The following is a 21,437-nucleotide window of genomic DNA, read 5'->3' on the forward strand; positions in this document are numbered from 1 at the left end:
GACCTTGGAAGACTACTGCCTATTGGCTTAAAATAAAATACAAAGTATAGCCCTTGTATTTTTTTTTTTTTTTTTATTTCACATGTTTGGATAAGTGGAAGAAAATGGATGTTTCTACTTCACATTTCACTGAGGTCTTTCAGGCTTTTTGGTGTTGCAGAGCTGGCCAGTACGTTCACTGTTTTTAAGAATGATGAGATTTTTGATTTGGCCAGTTATAACATAAGCTGCTAACTTTCTGACTAATTAGTTTAATTGCAGGAACCCAACATGCTGCTACCCCCAAGTCTAAGCAACTTCATTAACCAACTACATTTTGTGAGGGTACAGGTAAGGTTAAAATCAACTGCACATATATGCTGTGTATTACCTTTGGAAGATATTCCTGTGTGCTTCTTTGTCACAGTAATACCAGCATCTGAGTATCTCTTTTGTAGATTTGGGGGTGGTTTAAAACAGAACTGAAACACTGTTCTAACACTGCTCTAAGTATCCAAACTGAGTTATTACAGTCATACTAATATAAGACAGAGCAATAAAAGAACAAAATTGCTTCTTTATTTCAAAGTTTTCTACAAAAGCTAGCATTGTTGTCTTGTGAGCAAGGGATTTTTTTTTTTATCCTGGGGCATGCCGCCAGTCTTCTCATCGCCATCTAATCATCTGATTCATCTTTATAAGGCATTTTACAAGATGCTTGTTTCAAAAGGAAACATTGTAATACATAATATTTGTAAAGAACTCATGGTCCTAATGTTACCAAAAGACTGTTGCCATTTCAACCAAATCTTTGGTTTAGAAATGTTGAGAAGCCTGATTTTCTCTACCACCATCTAAAAACAAAGCTGGTCACAGGTAAATCTATAAATGAATGATGACTAAAAAATCCAGTGGGACTTTTAACACCTATGCTCACATTTGTTTACACGCAGGCCTCTTTCTAGAAGGAATGCCCCCACATGGGAAATAAATCTCTTTCCTTCCTGTCGTCATACCTGTAACACACCTGTCCTGTTCTGGTGCCTTCAATAAGCTTTGGCTGCTATGGTGAGTGTACCTTGGGACTGCGAGGTGGTTAAAAAGGGACAGTCAGTGCCCAGATCTCTCCCTCTGGTATATCTAATAAACACACACACAGCCAAGCATTTCATCATTCCCATGAGCAGTGCTCTATTTACTGAATGGTTGGGGGATGGTTTCCTTCTCTGAGTGGTTTTTCCACTCTGTGTGTGTGTGTGTGTGTGTGTGTGTGTGTGTGTGTGTGTGTGTGTGTGTGTGTGTGTGTGTGTGTGCGCGCGCACGTGTGTGCGTGCGCACGTGCGCGCTTGGGGGATTGCACAGAGCTGTGCTGTGTTGTGAACAACCACAATCAGCTGAGCCACAGCTGCCATCCACAGCTGGCTCGCTGTGAGCGTTTTTCCAGTGCACCTCACAGAAAGGTAAAGTAGTTGACCTCTTCTGCTAATGAAGCTCTGCTAACTCTGTGATAAACCATAGACTATAAAAGAAGGATGCAGCCACCGGGTCTAAAAAAATGAAGCCTTTCCAGAAGTATCTTAAACCTGTCTAATGGCCCCCAGTGTGCTCTTGTGCTGCTGTGGCCCATCATCTTCCAGATTAATCATTGTGGTGAGTTCAGAGATACTCTTCTGCATACTTTAGTTGTAACAAGTTTGAGTTACTGTTACCTAATGAAGTGGTCACTGAGTGTAAATATGTGGCAACTGATAAGCTGTAACTGTATGAGTTTTCATTGTCTTCTGTTTCACAGTTAAATCAACCCAGAAAAAAGGAAAAAAAAAGGACTTCAGGCTTCAAAACAGGACTTGCCAAACCAATGGGTCACATCTTTCATATAAAGATTATGCGATAAACACTGACATAGAACAATAAAAGCAGCCTGCCAGATTGCCAGTGTAAAGTTGGAATAACAGGATAGGTACCACAGTGTGAAACTTCAAGATAAAGCGGTTTAGAGCTAAATGCAGAGTGACCCTTATCAGATACTAGTACAGTTTAAATGACAGTGGGGAAAACTGACGGAGGTTTGCCGTCATCAGGCCTCCTACCTGTTGGGGCTCAGAGCTATTAAATTCTACAATTAGCAGGCTCTTTACAAATGAAAAATGTGGCAAGTTCACATTTTCCCCCATTTACAAACACATTTACAAACAGTTACAACTAAAAATGTGCACATATAATAATAATTGCACACTTTAATAATGTGATGGTGTTCACACAGATACAGTAAACAGGCTTCACTCAACAATTTCTGCTTTTAAGAATTGAAGTGAGATGCTCAAGTCAAAGCACATCTCAATGGGGAAAACAATCATGCTGGACATCTATACTGATATGGACTGGGTAATGTATTAGAAACGAAATGATGCCACGTCATTTGATGGATATGAAAATAATCAACCTACAGAGGGCTGAATTCAAAGACACCCCGAAATCAAAGTGAAAAAAATGATGCGGGAGGCTAGTCCATTTTGGCAAAATGTCACTGCAGCAACTCAAAATAGTGCTCAGTAGTTTGTATGGCCTCCACGTGCTTGTAGGCATGCCTGACAACACTGGAGCATGTTCCTAATGAATTGATGGATGGTGTCCTGGGGGATCTCCTCCCAGATCTGGACCAGGGTATCACTGAGCTCCTGGACAGTTTGAGGTGCAACCTGGCAGTGTCGAATGGACTGAAACATGATGTTCCAGAGGTGTTCTATTGGATTTAGGTAAGGCAAGCATGGGAGCCAGTCAATGATATCAATTCCTTCATCCTCCAGGAACTGCCTGCATACTCTCACCAGATGAGGCCGGGTATTGTCGTGGACCAGGAGGAACCCACTGCACCACTGTAGGGTCTAACAATGGCTCCAAGCATTTCATCCTGATACCTAATGGTAGTCAGGGTGTTGTTGCCAAGTCTGTAAATGTCTGTACGTCCCTCCATGGATATGCCTCCCCAGACCATCACTGATTTAAGACCAAAGCAGTCATGCTGAATGATATCACAGATAGCACAACGTTCTCCACGGTTTCTCCAGACCCTTTCATGTCTGTCACATGTGTGAACCTGCTCTCATCTGTGAAAAGCAAAGGGCGCCAGTGGTGGACCTGCCAGTTATAGTACTCTATGCCAGTTCTGCTCACTGATTGGCATTTGCCAATCAAGCTCCGCAGTGTCAGGCAGCGAGCACAGGGCCTACTGGGGGATGTTGGCCCCTCAGGCCACCCTCATGAAGTGTTCCTGATTGTTTGGCCAGAGACATTCACATCAGTGGCCTGCTGGAGGTCATTTTGTAGGGCTCTGACAGTGCCCGGTTTCTCCCTGCAAGGACCATCTATGGCTCTGTCCTAGCCAAATGCAAAACTAGTGAAAAAACAGTCAGAAAAGATGGAGGGAAAATATGTCACTGGGGTCCACCTGTTTTGGTGGTTGTCTCATTGTTGCCCCTCTAGTGCACCTGCTGTCAATTTCATTAATGCCACAGCAGCTGAAACTGATTAGCAACCCCCTCTGCTACTTACTGACCAGATCAATATCCCAGAGGTTTAACTGACTCGATGCTATAATCTATTTAAAAATTGTTCCTTTACATTTCTTTGAGCAATATATTTGAATGCATGGTTCATGGAGATGGCCTTTATATTCCCCCCCAAAACAAAAACCAAACCAAAAACACTGTATTTTTGTTTGATTGCAGGCAAACAGCTATCTTTCTAAGGGTTTCAGAAGTGTATGTGGCAAAATTTCTATTTTTAACTCTTTAAGTAATTTAAAGAAAAAACAGTATTGCTAAATGAAGGACTTCTCATCAGAAGTGAAGTATGCAATTATATTTTTTAAAGATGAGGTATATTAGTCATATTATTGAGGACACTTAAGGACAACCTAACTGGATGCCTCAATCTCATGTTTGTAATATTTCTCTCAATTCAGACCATATTTTACATCAGATCAGCTATATCACCTGCTCTGTCCCTAAAGAGAATGAGTCCATTGCAAGTAAACTTTCCGTCAGTTTTTCAGCAGATTTCTCTCCAAATGTGACCGTGAAGTCCAAAAATATAAAATGCTGAGATGAGGCTCACGAACCACAAATCTCTCGACAAGTCATTAAATGCAAAAGTGGGTCAGAAAGGAAGTAAAAATACAGAACCCACATAAAACCTTTTATGTGCAAGGAGTCCATTTTACAGACTGTTTAAGATACAGTAATAATTAAAGAGTGTGTGTCATATATGTATTTTTTTCATGCTTATGTGTGAAGGTCACATTGAGTAAGACGTTGGTAAGTTTACCTCTGGGGCAGCTCCTGGGCCCGTTGCCAAAAGAACACAGGAAATGCTCATGGCCTGGGTTCCTGCACATGCAAAACACAGAGATACACATAAATTTTGCATGTGGTATACAAATCAGAGAGACACAAATCAATCAATTTTCTGTCTTGTAAGACTTCAATCAAAAGGTATATCTAAAAAAGATTTTTTAAAGTTGTACATATTATGCACACCACATATTCCAAATGGTATTTTAGGTTGTTTTTACAACTAGCGTTTTTAAAGTTGTTTATTATCTTGAAGAAATTCATGGTAAGGCATATGAACATATTTAAATCAGATCTAAACCAACCAGAGAAATATCCTCCAGATTTCTGTCAACAAAAAGTATTTTTGCTGTTAGTGGCTTTAACTAGAACACCAAAACACAATTCTTTAGGTCATTTTTAATTTGGAAAAGTTTCATATTTTTGTGCGTAACCTACTTGAAACTAGTGACAACTAGAAGGGCACTCAGAGAGAGAGCACGTCTTGCACCAAAGCCAACTCTCTATTTCTTACTTTTAAGTGAACTGCAGGTTCTCTGTGGGTTCTTCCTTTGCCCACACTCCACCTCTGCACCAAGTTTTATGAAATTTGGCTTTGTAGTTGTTTGCCTTTCTGACAAACAGACTGACAAATGACCCCGATACCACACCTCCATCTCCGCTCTTGCCTGGGTGAAGGAAAAATGTATACCGAGTGTGATACAAACAATAAAGACACCACTGCTACACAGTGCTGCTCATCATCAAAAAATCAATCATACAAAACACCCAGAATCCTCGATCATTTCAGCTGACCTCTCTCTCTCTCTTTGGCACAAAAAGCAAATAAATTAGTTCTCAAGAGGAAATCACCTTGAGTGTAGATCAGAATAAAGTTGCACAAGACAAAATGAACAAAAATCAGTGACCCAACTTCACTCCATCATGCCTGCTTTTCAATATTGACTAAAAATATACTTTAAAAAAGCTGATTGTTTCCAACCATTACTCAATATCCTTCTGATGCAGGCCAAGTCATGCCTCTAATGGATCCTGTCTTCCTGAAACCTGAGCGCTGATTAACAGCAAACAGGAAGCATTAGTGGTGCATATAGTCTGGATTCACTGTGTCTGATGGTTTGTGCGTGTGAGAAGTGTTATTATTAGTGTTCTCACTAGCATCTGTCTAATGGTTTAATGTACTATTAGGTACATCCTGAAACAGTAAGATGTGCAGCATACGCTGTAGGAAGAGAAAGGAAGTCTTACCAAGTACGCCATTGTAATGCTATATGAAATACATTGAGTGGATAGGAAGTGAATCAGAGAAGCATTATCTGGTGTGAAGTATAATTCATTTTCCCGCAATAAGGTATAATGAAAGCAAAGTGTGAGAGATCGTGACTGAGGCCAAGAGGGCATCATCAGATTAATTATTAGACCAAACAGAGGGAAGAGGAAGAATAAATAGCTGTGAATCACTTAAAAACTCACATAATGTATTTTTGTTTGCATGTTGTTCCATTTAACATTCAAGGGCAAAAAAAAAGTGTCAGAATTACACATTTTCCTTTCATTCCAAATGAACAGAGAAATCAAAGACAAAGAAGTGAAATTACTACATCGAAGTTGTAAACAGCAGAACACAATGCAATGCAGTTACAACCGAAGATGTGACTTGCTACTTTTATTTCCCTGGTAGCCTTCTAAAAGAACAGCTGTGGATGTGTATGTGGATACACTGCATTTGCACTTATTCGTGTCATGGCTGATGCTGGAAGAGATCAGCAGGAGATGCTCCACTTACACACGTTTTTCCGTAAGCAATACACTAACCCCACATTAACAATCAGTAATCCATGCATGCTCCCTTGCTTTTATGGTGAATTCATTTAAATTTACATTCACTTGATTCATTTCACCTTCTCATTAATGCAAATATTTAATCAGTCAACCACATGGCAGCAACTCAGTGCATTTAGACGTGTAGACGTGATCAAGATGACCTGCTGAAGTTCAAAATGAGCATCAGAATGGGGAAAAAATATGATTTAAGTGACTCTGAATGTGGCATGGTTGTTGGTGTCAAAGGGCTGGACTGAGTTTTTCAGGAACGGATGATCTCCTGAGATTTTCTTGCACAACCATCTCTAGGGTTTACAGAGAATGGTCAGGAAAAGAGAAAAATATCCAGTGAGCGGTGGTTCTCTGGGTGAAAACGCCTTGTTGGTGCCAGAGGTCAGAGGAAAACAGCCAGACTGCTAGAAGCTGACAGGAACTCAAATAACCACTCGTTACAGCCAAAGTAGGCAGAAGAGCATCTCTGAACACATTGAACCTTGAAGTAGATGGACCACAGCAGCAGAAGACCACACAGGGTGCCACTCATGTCAGCTAAGAACATTAAACTGGAGCTATAATTCACACAGGCTCACCAAAATTGGACAACAGAAGATTGGAAAACTGTTGCCTGGTTTGATGAATCTCAATTTCTGCTGTGACATTTGAATGGTAGGGTCAGAATTTGGTAAACAACATGAAAGGATAGAGTTAGGGATAGGGATAGGGTTATTCTGTCTTGCATCAACAGCTCAGGCTGATGGTGGTGATCTAAAGGTGTGGGGGATATTTTCTTGGAACATTCTGAGCCCCGTAGTACCAACCGAGAATTGTTTAAGTATTGTTGCTGACCATGTCCATCCTTATAGGTCCACAGTGCCCGCACTACTTCAAACAGGATAATGTACCATGTCACAAAGCTCAAATCATCATAAATTGGTTTCTTGAACATGGACACAATGTGCTCAAACGGCCTCCACAGTTGCCTGAGCTCAGTTCAATAGAGCACCTTCTCCTTTGGGATGTGGTGGAATGGGAGATTCACATCATGGATGTGTTCTTGTTGAATCTATGCCATGAAGAATTGAGGCAACTCTGAAGGCAAAAGAGGGGTTCAACCTGGTACTAGCAAGGTGTGCCTAAGATCAAAATGAGTGTATATCTAATGTATTAAATTTTTTTACTTTAATAGATTTACTTAATAAGTCACTTCTACATTCCAAAAAAAAAAGAAAAAAGAAAACCCACTTGAACAGCTCACATGCCAAACCCAAGGTTTAAAAACAGTAATCCACAAACTAATGGAGATTCTCTTGGAGGTTGTGTGATATTTCTATTCAGTCTGAGTTTAAAACCTGTTATCAAAAGTGTTATACAGAGTTCAATTAGAACATGAGAAACAGACCTGGCATTAGCTTTAGGGACTGGTGAATCTGGGTTGTGTTGTTTCTAAGAATGCATACAGTGGCTGACATTCGCAAACATAGAAATTTCAGAAAATTTCCACTTCAAATTAAAAAAAGAGTCTCTCTCTATTTTTGTAGACAAAAAACTCCCTATTCTCAGATTCATCTGAAACTAGCAACACAACCCACTGCAGTAGCTAAGATTTTTATCTGTGCTCGGTAGCATTTCTGATTCAGTTATCTAGGGCCAGAGTCTGTGTGGGCGTTTAGCTGATAGGATGTTAACTTGCCAGCTCCAATGTTTGCTTCCAACAGGAAAAGCACACATACAAAATATACAACAATATGCACTGGAATATACACAGTAGATAATATACCCACCTATTGCACAAAAACACTTAAATAGATGAAACTGTGGTGATTGTAGGTGGGCTTGTTATTTAACAGGACTGCAGTCATTAAATTAAACAGCCAGGTGGCAAGAAAATGAGCTGAGTAACTATCAAGACAGAGAGGAAACTGGTCACCAGGAAGACTGGCAGATGGAAAAGCAGAGACAGAAACAGTTCAGAGGAAAGGGAAACAAACATGGTGATAAATGCAAGAAAAAAGAAGACAGCAGCAGATGCTTGCACAGCAAAGACGAAAGATATATTAGCTTTAGTCACACAGCCAGCATATCTTTAAGATCATTTCTCAGGCTTGGCCTTCAATAGAATTTAGTAACAGTAAGAAATATCGAGAAGTTAAACAGAATCATGCATAAGCACTCATAAAAGTATACCTACATGCTTTTCATGTGGATGACTCACACCTTTGACCGAGCTATAGTCAAACTTGTAGCGCCCATTTTTATTCAGTTTCTTATTAATTACTTTTCTAGATTTTTTTTTTACATCATAATATCTTCAGGAAAAATCTCCTATGACTCATTTCTTAACCCCATCCCATGCTCACACGCGCACACACAAAGCATGCAAGGAAACCCCCACTGGTAAAAAAAAAAGAAAGAAAAAACACAGGTGTGAGGTGGCCAATTACCATGGCAGCAGATATCCATCTATTCATTCATAGATATCTCTTCTCAGCTGAATGCTCTGGTCACACACTTCAGAGTATTTAAAATGGTGTCCATTTCCAGGCTAAGAGTATCTGCCTCTTAGGCAGGCTGAATAGATATTTTGCTTTTTCTTTAGCTTTAAGTTTCTAGTTGGACCCTGATGACACCTTCGGTAAAAGCCGAAAGTACTTTATTTATTACCTCGCAGGGAAAATGTAATAGTGCCACAGGGTGGTGCAGAGAGCAAGTTAAACCCTATGCTGTAACCTGACGTGCACCTCCCTAGAAATGTAACTACAGCTCACAACTGTGATTGGCAAATTCAGCACTGTCAATTCCTCCTGTGCATTTCCGGCTATTTCTTCTGTCACCATTTGTCAAATCAACTGGAAGAGAATAGATCAACTCACCAACTGTAACATCTGATTGCTTCATTTAGGACTCTTGGTTTGCTGGTTTTATCTTCTTTAAAACAATAATTAACACTCGATTAATTTATTTTGTGTTATTTTTTTTGTAGAGGAAAGAAGGGCTCTACACACACACCTCCAGAAACAACAACTGATCTGACTGGAAAATTCTAACCCTACATCCTTTTGCACTTTTGAGTTCTACTTGCAAATCCACTAAGTCAACCACTGGATTTCTCTGCTCAACAAAAAATCAAATTACAATAAGTAAAGCAAACAAACAGGGTTCAAATGTGGGATTTTCCAAGTAGATGCTCTGTCCCCCCCTGCTGTTCTGCATAGGCCTGAACCCCCTCAGCCATTAACAAGACTGGCTACAGATATTCACTACAGAATGGAACAAATATCAGTCACCTCCTCTACATGGATGACATTAAGCTCTATGCCAGGAGTGAATGAGACATCAATTTACTGATCCACACCATTAGGATCTACAGCAATGACATAATATTAATGTAATTTGGACTGGAGAAGTGTAGTCGGATAGTAACAAAGAGAGGGAAAGTAGTCAGAACTGAGGGGCTATGACAGCTAGGAATCCGACAGGCAAATGGGAACCATGAAACGGCCGCTAGAAAAGCTGCAAGCACCAAGTACTTGCAGAGAGTTATGCAATTCCTGAGGAGTCAGCTGAATAGAAAGATCAAGATCCGACCAGTCAACACCTACACCCTGCTGGTCATCAGGTACCCTGCTGGGATAATAAGTTGGCCAAAGGAGGAGATAGAAGCCACTGACATCAGGACAAGAAAGCTCCTTATCATGAATGGACGGTTTTATTCCAAATCCAGCACCCTGAGAATGTACACTAGGCCCCTGAATGGCTTGTACCACCAGGATATAGAAGAAGTGGCTGATATAGAAAAAAGTCCTACCAATTGCTGGAAAAAGCTGGACTGAATGACAGCACAGAGGCACTAATCATAGCACAGGAGCAAGCTCTAAGCACAAGATCGATAGAGGCTGGGATCTACCACACTAGGCAAGACCCCAGGTGGAGGCTGATGCCCCTGAGGTGGGGCATCTCTGCAATCCAGCCCATGACAGCAGGGTGCAAGATGCTAGCAGGAAAGGCATACATACATACATACATACATACATACATACATACATACATACATACATACATAACTGGCCTAGTATGCAGGATCATCTATGCTGAGTATGGTCTGGAAGTTCCGAGGTCAAAATGGGATATGCCCCCAAGGGTGGTTGAGAATGATCCTATGGGACTTAAAGATACACACAGACAAAATGGTGATGGCTAACCACCCAGACATAGTAGTGGTGGACAAGCAGAGTAAGAAGGCTGTAGTGTCAGATGTTGCAATATCAGGTGATGGTAACATCAGGAAGAAGGAACACAAGCAGCTTGAGAAATACCAAGGGCTGAGAGAAGAGGTGAAGGTAACAGTGGTCCCTGTGGTAATCAGAACACTCGGGACAGTGACCTCCAAACTGGGAGAATGGCTCCAGCAGATTCCGGGAACAACATCCAAGATCTCTGTCGAGAGGAGCGCAGTCCTAGGAGGAAGTACGATACTGCGCAAGACCCCTCAAGCTCATATATACAGAGGCAAACAAGTCATTTCTTGAGCATTAAAAAAATCTTTTCTCACTGATCATCAGTCATTGTTTGAAGCAGCAAAGAAAAAAATATAACTGCCTGCGTAATTACTTAATTTTTCAATTGCCACTTTTGGTTAAATAAATGCAACATTATTACTGTTTTATCACAAAAGGAATAGGAGCTTCTCTGACTCATTTTTTCTGTAACCCATCACACTCCAAAGGGCATCATGGGAGAGAAAAAAGCTTCTCCCACACACACACACACACACACACACACACACACACACACACACACACACACACACACACACACACACACACACACACACACACACACACAGAAATACACACAGGGAATCCCTATTGGTAAAGACACTGACAGGTGACCAGTTTCCATGGCAGCAGCTTCCTTCCTACATACATACATTCATAGATTTTTTTTCTTCCCTCTCTGTCGCATGAGAGAAGGAGCATGAATGACAATAAACAGGTGAATGAAGGGAGTGAATGAACAGATGAATGGCTGACATGATGAATGAGCCAGATCGGGTTTCATTTTACCACAGCAGTTAGCAGACAGAGTCTTTGAGCATCTCTTTTTGCATTCTGAAGGCATTCTTTTCTTTTACTTTCACAGCAAACAGCTAAAGCGAGTACATGTAAAAGGGATGCAGTCACATTTGTGTGCCCAGGCACTGTTATCTATATGCATTTGTTGCTATAGTAGAGATGTAGGCGTATGTATATAAAGCACTAACCAGCATTATTTTCCAGTACACAGTCATAAAGCAAATTCTAGAACAGACTGTTGATTTAATCTCATCATGTGTTCAAGCTATTATCTATTTTTAAGAGTGGCTTTCTAGCCAGTTAAACCCATGCTTACTTTAGTGTGAACACAGCACAGGTGGCCTAGATCATACCAGCTATTCTTAAAGTTATCACTGAATTTGCATAAAATTTGTGTGCATGTACAAGCAGTCAAACAGGTGTACCTAATGAAGTGGCTGGTGAATATGTACACAATCTATAGCTCTGTCTCTGTACTCACATGTACTCATTTATTATATTTTTTTTAAATTAACTGCACTGCCATCATTACGAATGAATTCATCAGACTTTATCCTGCTGTTTCTCTTCGCCTTCACTTAATTTTCTTTCTTTTCAATTTTTATCCAGCACTTCATAAATAACTATATGCACTAATGCACATGGCAGAAAATGCTGTATTTTCTTCTTTTTTCTTTGCTTTTTTTTTTTTTAAACAGCTTTTTTATGACGCATTTCTTCAACCCCTGATGTGTCACCGCACTAAAAGCTTCCTCCCTCTTCCTCCTTCTATTGCTGATTGCGTTTGAGTGTGTAAATGCGGTGTGTGCGCTTGTAAGTATGTAGCACGCGAGTAGTGAGTGTAAACAAAACTGCACATCTGCTTCCTTGTTTGCTCTCAGACCTTTAAGAATAAGCCACTAACGGCGTGGTCATGAAAATGGTGTGAGTTCTGTTTGCAGAGACAGGGAAAAATAAAACCTGCATTATCATTACATAAAAAAAGTCACCTTTTTTCCCCCACTTTCATCCAGAAAGTTCTATCATCTCTTGAGGCTAGTTCGTCAGTGTCGATCACATGTCTTATTTTTTGCACTATTAAAATATTTGTCATATCTATACCTTAAATAGTGTTGCTATTGTTTCCATTGTTCTAATTGCTATTTTTAAAAATGACTATTTTCCCCATGGCACTGAAAATCATATCAACTATCAAATATTTCCCAGGGTATTGATATCCAGGGTGAAATTCTAGTACTGTGACAGCCCTACTTGATAAATACATGTAGGGAAAAAAAAAAAAAAAACTGCAAACAAATCCAGGATCCTCACCTTTCACTCCATCTGCTAGAACACCTCTGGGTCACAGTGGACAGCGTGGCTGATATAAATCACACCGTAATCTTTGGGAACGTGAAACCCCATGAGGGTGGAGTCCTACACAGACACGGGGACACAGAGAAAGCTCATACTATTATATGCCGTGCGAATTACATCACATTCATTTTATCTGTGTGTGGAATAACCTGCATTTTAAATATTGCTTTTCTACCAATTACAGTATATCACTTTATACCGCAAGCAGCAACATATACCTTTTCCGCACCAACCTGCTGCTAAAAAAAAAAAAAAAAAAAAAAAAAAAAACCTGAATGAAAGATAATTACTGTGTTTGCTCTACAATTTTGTTGGGAACGCCCAGTTTTTCACACATTTAGGACTTTCTTAAATATGTTTGCGTGGCTTAGAAGGGTTGATCTGAACAGCAATGTACAAAGCTTGCAAAACAATGAATCTGAAGCTTTCCATTTGTTAAAATTTGCTATAACAAATATCTGCACTGAAAGGTTCATAAATGTTGGAAAGGGGATGTATCCAATTTTCTTGCCCCTGCTAGGATGAACAATGTAATGAGCAACACCAAAAAAATATTAATTGGGAAGTCCAGGGCAGATTTTTAAGAAGTGGTTCTGCACACGACCTGCACTCAAAGAGAAGTGGGACCGCTGAAATAGCGCAACTGTAAGAACAAACTTTTAACTAAAGTGTTAAAATCCCTTTAAACCAAAGTGAATGGGGCACACTTTTAACTCTGAATAAAAACACCAGGGCCCGGTTTTCCATTAAGCTCTGGTGAAAAGAGCCACCTTGGGGCAAAAAGACCAATTGTTGCCCTTTTAATTCACCTTTTTCACTACATCCATTAGTTGCTGCACTAATGGACTGCCAGAGAACATGATCGCTGTTTCTCTTTCCTCTACACACTCATTTTTCTCTCTGCCTCTCTCTGGTGGAGTGGAAAATCTCTTTCATTCTCCCTGTTCTCATTGAGAGATGCCTCAGCACTCGCTGGTGGTTTCCCCTCTCTCTCTCGCTCTCTTTCGCTCTCACACACCAGTTGCAAAAACACTATTGCATATCTTAGTTCCACCTGATGGGAGAATCCACTTTTTTCCACCTGATTGTGAATACTAATGACCGCTCAGTCTCTTACACACTTCCCTGCACACATAAACATCTCATCAGTCCTTTTCAGAGCAGGCACATCACTTGCCTCTTGCTGTTTGGCCAGGGGACTGGCTATGGCACTGGCAATATGTCACTAATTAACAGCTAGCAGTCTTCAAAGAGCTGCTTCTTAAACTTTAGCTGAAGTACCTTAAGTATACAAATATTCTCGTGGTTGCTTGAGTCACTGTAGATAATCTAGTGCCCAGCAAGTGTTGCATATTGCTCGTATGTTTGTGTTTATCTGCTGTATATATCTCTTAATAAACCATCAAGGTGGGAAAGAATGGTGCCCTGGTACATTTCATAGAAGTGACCAGTTCAGTTCACATTACCCTCACTCAAAAGCTCTGACTCCCCCCTCCCCTCGCTTCCTTCCGGGAGGGGGGGGGATCGATCACAGAGAGAGATCAATGTCTCTGATTGGGCTGTTGCATAAGCCTTTTTGATGAGGTCACAGTGATCAAAGTCTGCCGTAGAGGGAAGAGGCGGAAATGCTGTTGCCCCATCCTTAGAGTAAAAGCAGCAAGCCAATCAGGAGACAGTACGTTGAGTAAGCGTGGGCTTTGACTGGCAGACAGATGTCTGAACAGTGTACAGATTACATTTTACTAGACTTTTTTCCAAGTAAACACGCCTGTAAAATATCATTTTATATAATCACATGAAAACAATGTGACCATTCACAACAAAGAGGGGGGAAACAAAGGCACTAATACAATGTAACAACCTTGCACTGAATACTAGTTGAATTCAGCTCATGTTTGGTTTTCAGAAAGTGAATATCTGTGCTTTTTTGTATAAGCGAGGCTCAGGCTGCACTGAAAACACATGTGCTGTTCAAGTGCTTATAATCAAGCCAACTGGTAAACTACACAGTTGGACTAACTTGGATAGCCGATGTTGTAAAAGCCCAAGAAGAAATGTTTTAAGAGGACTTTCACTAATACTGACTGCTACTGTGACAGGACAGAAAAAGTCTCAGAGCGACTATAAAGTTGAATTACTGAATTTGATCGTTTAAAAAGTAAAATTACATTTAAAAAAAATTGTTCCTGTTATTTAATAACTCCTTGCACAATACAGCACAGGCAGAGGACTTTGCAGACTTTCATTTAGTGTCCTCTGTCGCCATCTAGAGGAAGGCAGAGCCACACAAAGCAACTATTACTGGAAGTGAAGCAACTCTGAGCGTAGAAGAGACTGGAACTTTTACCTCGGGATTAAAATTAGACATAAAAGGGCACATTCAGTGACAATACAAACCATAAAATATTTGAAAACATGGGGTTACTATGTTTTCTACAGCAGCCTGTTCGCATGCTGCTAGATTTATTTGCTCCTCATTCAGCAAGTTTTTATTCAATGCTGCATAATCTATTTGATATTACTGTAGGGAAAATGACTTAGTTTTCCTCACTTTATGGGATGAAACTGCATCACAGAATGAGATTGGTAAAGGACCATAATTGCTTGTGTGTCAGACTGTTGGGACAGACACATTCATCACTAATCTCGAGTCCGCCTGAAGTCCGAGTGACCAGTGACGTCTGAGCAGGCTTTGGTTTCATGCAGGTAAAGAGTTCATGTGGAGAGCAAAATTTGCCAAAATGCAATCCACTGACAATGACTACGCTTTTTAAAAATGATCCACAACTACAAACAACAATGACGCTTCTAATGTTAATTGTCTAAGGATTTCTAATTAATTTTACTGGGTGATAAGATCGTTTATATTTCAGAAAACTACATAAGCCTACCTGCTTTTCACTTCAGTTTCTAGGTGTGCTAGAAACAAAATGGAAAACAGATATAGATTCAGCAAAGCATATTATTTTTCTTAGTGACCAGTTCATGCTTGTTCAGATTAGTGGTGCAAAAATCAGACATGTTTGACACAGATGCAAAATTTTAATCTTCATTCCTTCTCACTTTTAAGATGTTTCTCATGTTATAATCGTGTTATTACTTATTACAATTATTACTATTGTTGAACTTAAATTTTAAATGCAGTGGTAACCTACACCATAAACAACGCCATAACCTAGCCTGCACCTCCCTGGAAATGTAACTACACATCACACCAACGCAATCCACAACTATTGTGATTGGCCCGTTCAGCACCATGGATTCCTCCTTCACATTTCTGGCAACTTTTTAATGCGGTTTATGAATCACAACCTCAATACAAGAACTCACAGATGTCACCAAATTCCTGGAATGAATGTGAAGGAATGGAAAAATGGAAAAACTTGAGGAACAAATATGTTTGCCTCCAAAAAAAAAAGAAAAAAAGACCGACTGCAGAACTCAGCCATAAGTATAGTGATGTAACTGACTACTTAAATACAAAGGCTACCATAATTTCTTTTAGGGATTTGTTCTTACAGTAGCTACAAAACTCACGTGAACCCTTGGCAACACCAACATTCACTCTTTGTATTATTTTGTAAACTCTCTTTAATTTGCACACTTTTCCTGCATTTGAATACCTGTTCATTTCCATTGAGTGCCAACGTGAAGGAAGGAGGTGAATAGTGATGATAGAGCTTTGGGGGTGAGCGCTGAGATGAACAACAGGAAGTGCTGGGCTGCAGAACTTGAGTCAGGCAGCAGTAAAGAACCAAGAGAGCCAACAAAACTAAAGAAGGCCAGGGAGACAGAGAAGAAAGAGCAAGGATGATTAACAGAAGGGTCACTTGAAATAAATGCGAGCCTCAATATAGACCAGAAGCCTCCACTGGACTCTGACATGATATAATATAACAACTTCATTGAGAATAGCTCTGCAATGAGGAAATGCCTAAATTATTCAGTGTTGTTATGGTGATGTTAAATTACTAAGCACCATGCACCCACAAACTACCCAACCTGACTTTATGATCTACAGAATGTCCAATCTGACCGAGAAGGCAAAAGATTAGAAATATGTTAAGTATCATTAGGTAAGTTAATTAACACATTTTTAATTTGGGAACAAATGTGTCCCCACTTCTAAAAGAAATGCCCTCCAAGTGTGTCTCTGAATGCAGGACAAAAACGCAAACACAGTTTGTATGAGTTTGTGTTTTGTGCACGCAGCAGAGGAAGATGCACTGAGGTGTGTGCAGTCTCACCCCTGCTTGTCATTCTCCAGTTTATATTTGATGATGTCCATCAGTTTGATCCTGGCGTCCAGGGCAGTGGAGAAACCAAACGACCACGTAGGAACCTTCACATTTACTGCAGCAGAAATCAGGCCTGCAGGGTGAGGGGGAGGAGGACAGAAGGCACAGGACATAAGTCAGAAACACAAAGATGAAAGTTTGGGGTCCTAAAATGAAAGAGGAAGTGGGAGATGTTGCAATACTGTATTGCACAAAACTTTCAGTCGCCAAGACATGAAAAGACAGAGAAATTGCCATGTCTTATCATACCAGAGTTGTTAACATTAACCATTTCTTAGTATCCTATTTAAATAAAAAGAAGTTGCAGAAAGAACATCGAGGTTGAGGGTTAAGAATGAGGGGGGTTTTGTGTGATTTTGTGTGTGTGTACATGGTGTATCTGCATCGCCCTACCATGCCAGTGTCGGGTGCACAGCTGACTGATTTCCTGGAAAAGTTCAAGTTGTTTCTCAACCTGTACATTCAGAAAACGAAATACTACCATGAAACCTAGAATAGATGGAACATACAGCCATTTTTATACACAGTGTGCCATTTTCAAAGGTTTAAAAGTAATTGGATACACTGACAAAGAAGGATTCTTTTTAATACTTGGATGAAAATTGCTAGGCCTTTACTGCAGCCACTTTCATTTGCTGTTTCTTTGTGGGTCTTTCTGTCTTCAAAGCATGCTCTATGAGGTGGAGATCAGGTGAGTGACTTGGTCATTGAAGAATATCCCATTTCTTTGCTTTGAGGAAACTACTTGGTTGCTTTGGCAGAATGCTTTGGGTCATCATCCATTTGCACCTAAGAAGCGCTGTCTGATCAGTTTTGTAGCATTTAGCTGAATCTGAGTTCCTTCTTTTTCATGTTTGTCATGAAGTCAGTTGGATCCTTAAGAAACACACTGGACTTCTCTGAAACAGACAACATGACATAAACGTATACTTTTCACTCGCAGGACACAATCAAACAGGTAATGTCCACATCACAGTTTGATGCTTTCTGCAGGTGTTTGTAAAATAAACATAAAGCAAGCTAGTGGGACATACACGGAGAACCTCTGAGGGAATTTCATTCCTTTTTCCTGCATAACAAAACATCACCATGGAAGCATAAGGATATCTAAACAAGTACAGAGAGGAACAAAGAATTAAATCAGACCAAGAATTCCCTCATAATGAGCTTATAACAAATTTTGATCTGTTTACAATGTATAAACAAAACAAAACAAAACAATCTATTTGGCATTAGTCATTGGATGATTAATCCTTAATGAATGTTTCAGAGAGCAATATTAATTCAATATTAAAACTCAGAACACAACTACATTTAAAAAAAAAAAAACTGCTTAATGCAAACCAGCCTGTGCATTCAACGCAGTGGGAGGAAATGTTGCATGCGTGAAACTTTAACATGTGTCTCCCACACTCACTGAAATCGCAGCTCAGGTGCCCCCATAACCCCTTTTCTGCTGTGGAATACCCAGAGCAAAGCCAGCTGGGATTTTAACCAGGAGCGTTCTTGCTGTGAGGCAACACTCACCACTGCAGCACTATACGCTACTGTATGTGGACCACCGTGCTGGCCTATTACAGATCTTGTCTGTATCAAGGCACCCTCTGCCCTCTGTATGACCTCTGTTCCTTATGTGCATCCAAGATGATCAGTCCTATGCTGTTTTACTATTTCAGCATTTCGACAGTCCAACCATGATCCTTCAGACCAGCAGGTGTCTGTCTCTGCAGGAACCTGGGTTACTGTGGTAACACAGGTCTGTGTGGAACACAGACAGTTTTTGTGAAAGTGTCAAGGTCCCCCTGGAACTCAGTAACCACTGGCCCATAAAAAATACACACAGACACGGCATGCACAGTTTTGCAGTTTCACGATTCCTTGAAACCACCATTTTCCTTTATTTGACCCTCAATGGTGAATCTAAAATGCACCCGAATAGTCAAATTTGACCCAGAACAGTCTCAGTGTACAAAAATTTGTACCACATGTGCAAAAGTATATATGTTATTATTTAGGGTATTTTCACTGCTGTAAAATGTCAGAACAGGTCAGATTTGACCCAAACAGTATGTAGGGGTTAAGAAAGTATATTTTCTACCCCTGACTACCCCTAAACCTTTAATGCCTAGTAACTCATGTAGTAAAAAAAAAAAAAGAAAAAAATCCCAATCAGTAATTAATCCAGTGTGTTGATATTTACAATTTCAACAAATTCTAAAGTGGTTTGTTTGTTTTATTTGTTGACTAAAAATATCCCATCCTCATTTACGGTGTGCAAAAATTTTGAAAAGGTAACAACAACAATGCTTCCATAATAATAATAATAATTCCTCCATTCCTCTCCCCGACACCCATAATCCCATAATCCCGAGGGAATTTCTTTCCATATATTCCTTTGACTTTGGAACCAAAGTCTGACTCATTAGCTGTCTGATGAGAGAAAAAAGTTGGTCCTGTTCAAACACCATACCACACAGCAGCTCTCTCATCCCGTGCACGGTGCAAATAAAGGCTGTCGTCTGTTCATTAGGAGGCACAAAAACACTCTGCCCGCAGAAGCTCAGCGAGAACTCCAGGGAGTCTGAGTGCATGGACGTATGTCTTCTTTTTGCCTTGTAACGTGGACTGTCTGAACACCAGTGACTCTAAACTTTTCTAAAACTGAGTCCAGGTTCCCGGGTAATTCCCTTTCCACATTAGCGACCTGCCGATCAAATTCTGTTTTCTCGGAGGTACCTCAAAGTATCCACCTGCACGGGCGAGTGATGCGTTCAGGTGTTGCCCGTAATTTAGCCCGACAGTGTTTCTGTCATCACTGTTGCAGTATTCCTTCTGCTGAGCACATATCCCAGCACCCAAGTTATTCCTGGCTTTCTCTCATACTTTAAGACCCGTCATTCTCAGAGCAATCAGCAGATTAACCTCAGGTTCAACGAACATCAACATTACCTGGCAACCCAGCACAACCCCACTCAAGGAATGTGTGCACAGATAATGACTGCGCAGGCAGGCAGACCAGATATAGCCCTCAAGTAAAGAGCTGGGCTTTAAAACAAATTAAAATAAATAAATGCGCTTTTAATACAACTTTACAGGATATCTTATAAATTACGAGTTTCTTCCTCTGCCTGTAAAGCCTCAATGTACTGAGCAGCAATTCACAATTTACGACTCTTTCTCACCATTATGTTTCTAAAATATGTTTAACGTGCAAATTAAAATATTGATGGTGTGGGTATTTTCGGTTATATTTATTCTAAAAACAAATTATTTGGGCTATATTGATTGAGGAATAGCAGTGTCGCTCTGATGGTGGGCCATCTGCTTTGCACCAACCTAAAATATCTCAGTATCTCAGCAATGTTCCAATATCATCATAATGTATATGATTCTGAAAAGTGCCCCTCTACCTATGCAGCACCACTTTTCATGTGGTAAATCTATAATGGGACACTACAGGCTGCACATAAGCCTGAAAATACTCCCCAGTGATTTCCACACAATTTTCTACCACTAATTTTGTTTCTGATTAAACATTATAATTTCCTGTAGCCCACCCGCCTTGTTTTTGGCCCCCCTCTTTGCCAACCCATATGAAAAATCCTAGAGCTGCCCCTGCCTGCCTACCCTCCTTCCTTCATATCCACTGAGTAAAAGCAGAATTTAGAAACGTGTATGTCCTACAGTGCAGACTTTGGGCCACTGCAAATGTGGGGCATCGTCTCAATATGTGGGACAGAGGGGCACTCCCACACAAGGGGCCATTTGGTCACCCCAATCACTGTAGCGCAGCTATAGAAACGTGCACCTAGTCGCCATCTTTGCACGATAAGGCCACAAGATGGCAGCATTGATCACTTCTCTCTCTCTCACTCTCTCACTCTCTTTCTCGTAGTGGGACAGGAGGAGGTCAGTCACTCATCTGCAGCCCGTGCAGATCAGACTCGCCGGGCACGCGGCAGCCTTCATACTTTTGTCATCTCAGCAGGAATATAAGGGGAATACACGCGCAGGGGGAATATCTGAATCTAAGGAAAGGAGGCGTGGAGCCCGACACAGGTAGGAGTGTTATATGAAAAAATTTAAAAAGTTTGACAAAGAGAGAGAAGAATAAAGTGTTCTGACTGCAACTTCACAAATCCTACTGTCGAGAGAAAGTGCAAAAATAAAGTGAACAACTCAACGTGAGACTTTTTTCTTATTCTGATGCTTGCGTGGGGGGCTGTGTTTTGTATTTTCTTATCACCGCTGTCACACTGACTGACATATTGCGGGACTATTTGACCAACCAAGTAGTCTAATCCTGCCTCCAGCCTTGAAATGAATTATGATTTGAATATAAGCCTCCCTGTAACTACTTGACTCGTGTCTGACTACCACTGCTTACCATGAATGATCATTTTTACACATTTGTGAACCAAAAAGAATGATGATTGAACAACTTGTACCTTTACAACTGATTTTTTTCATCTGTATTCTTTACCCATACACCTTAAACCGCTATTTTTTTTATTTAACCATTCATACACCCAGAGAAGACACTTGCCTCATCAACT

General features: G+C 40.4%; 1 protein-coding gene and 1 pseudogene across 1 annotated transcript in view; one reads left to right on the forward strand and one right to left on the reverse strand.

Moving 5' to 3' along the window:
- Nucleotides 1-21,437, forward strand: part of LOC115789214 (5-hydroxytryptamine receptor 4) — a 113,935-nt gene that overhangs the window by 40,888 nt on the left and 51,610 nt on the right. The window lies entirely within an intron of this gene.
- LOC115789744 (uncharacterized) lies at nt 3,238-19,472 on the reverse strand (annotated as a pseudogene).

Source organism: Archocentrus centrarchus, chromosome 12 (assembly GCF_007364275.1).
Source record: "Archocentrus centrarchus isolate MPI-CPG fArcCen1 chromosome 12, fArcCen1, whole genome shotgun sequence".
NCBI classification, from domain to species: Eukaryota; Metazoa; Chordata; class Actinopteri; order Cichliformes; family Cichlidae; genus Archocentrus; species Archocentrus centrarchus.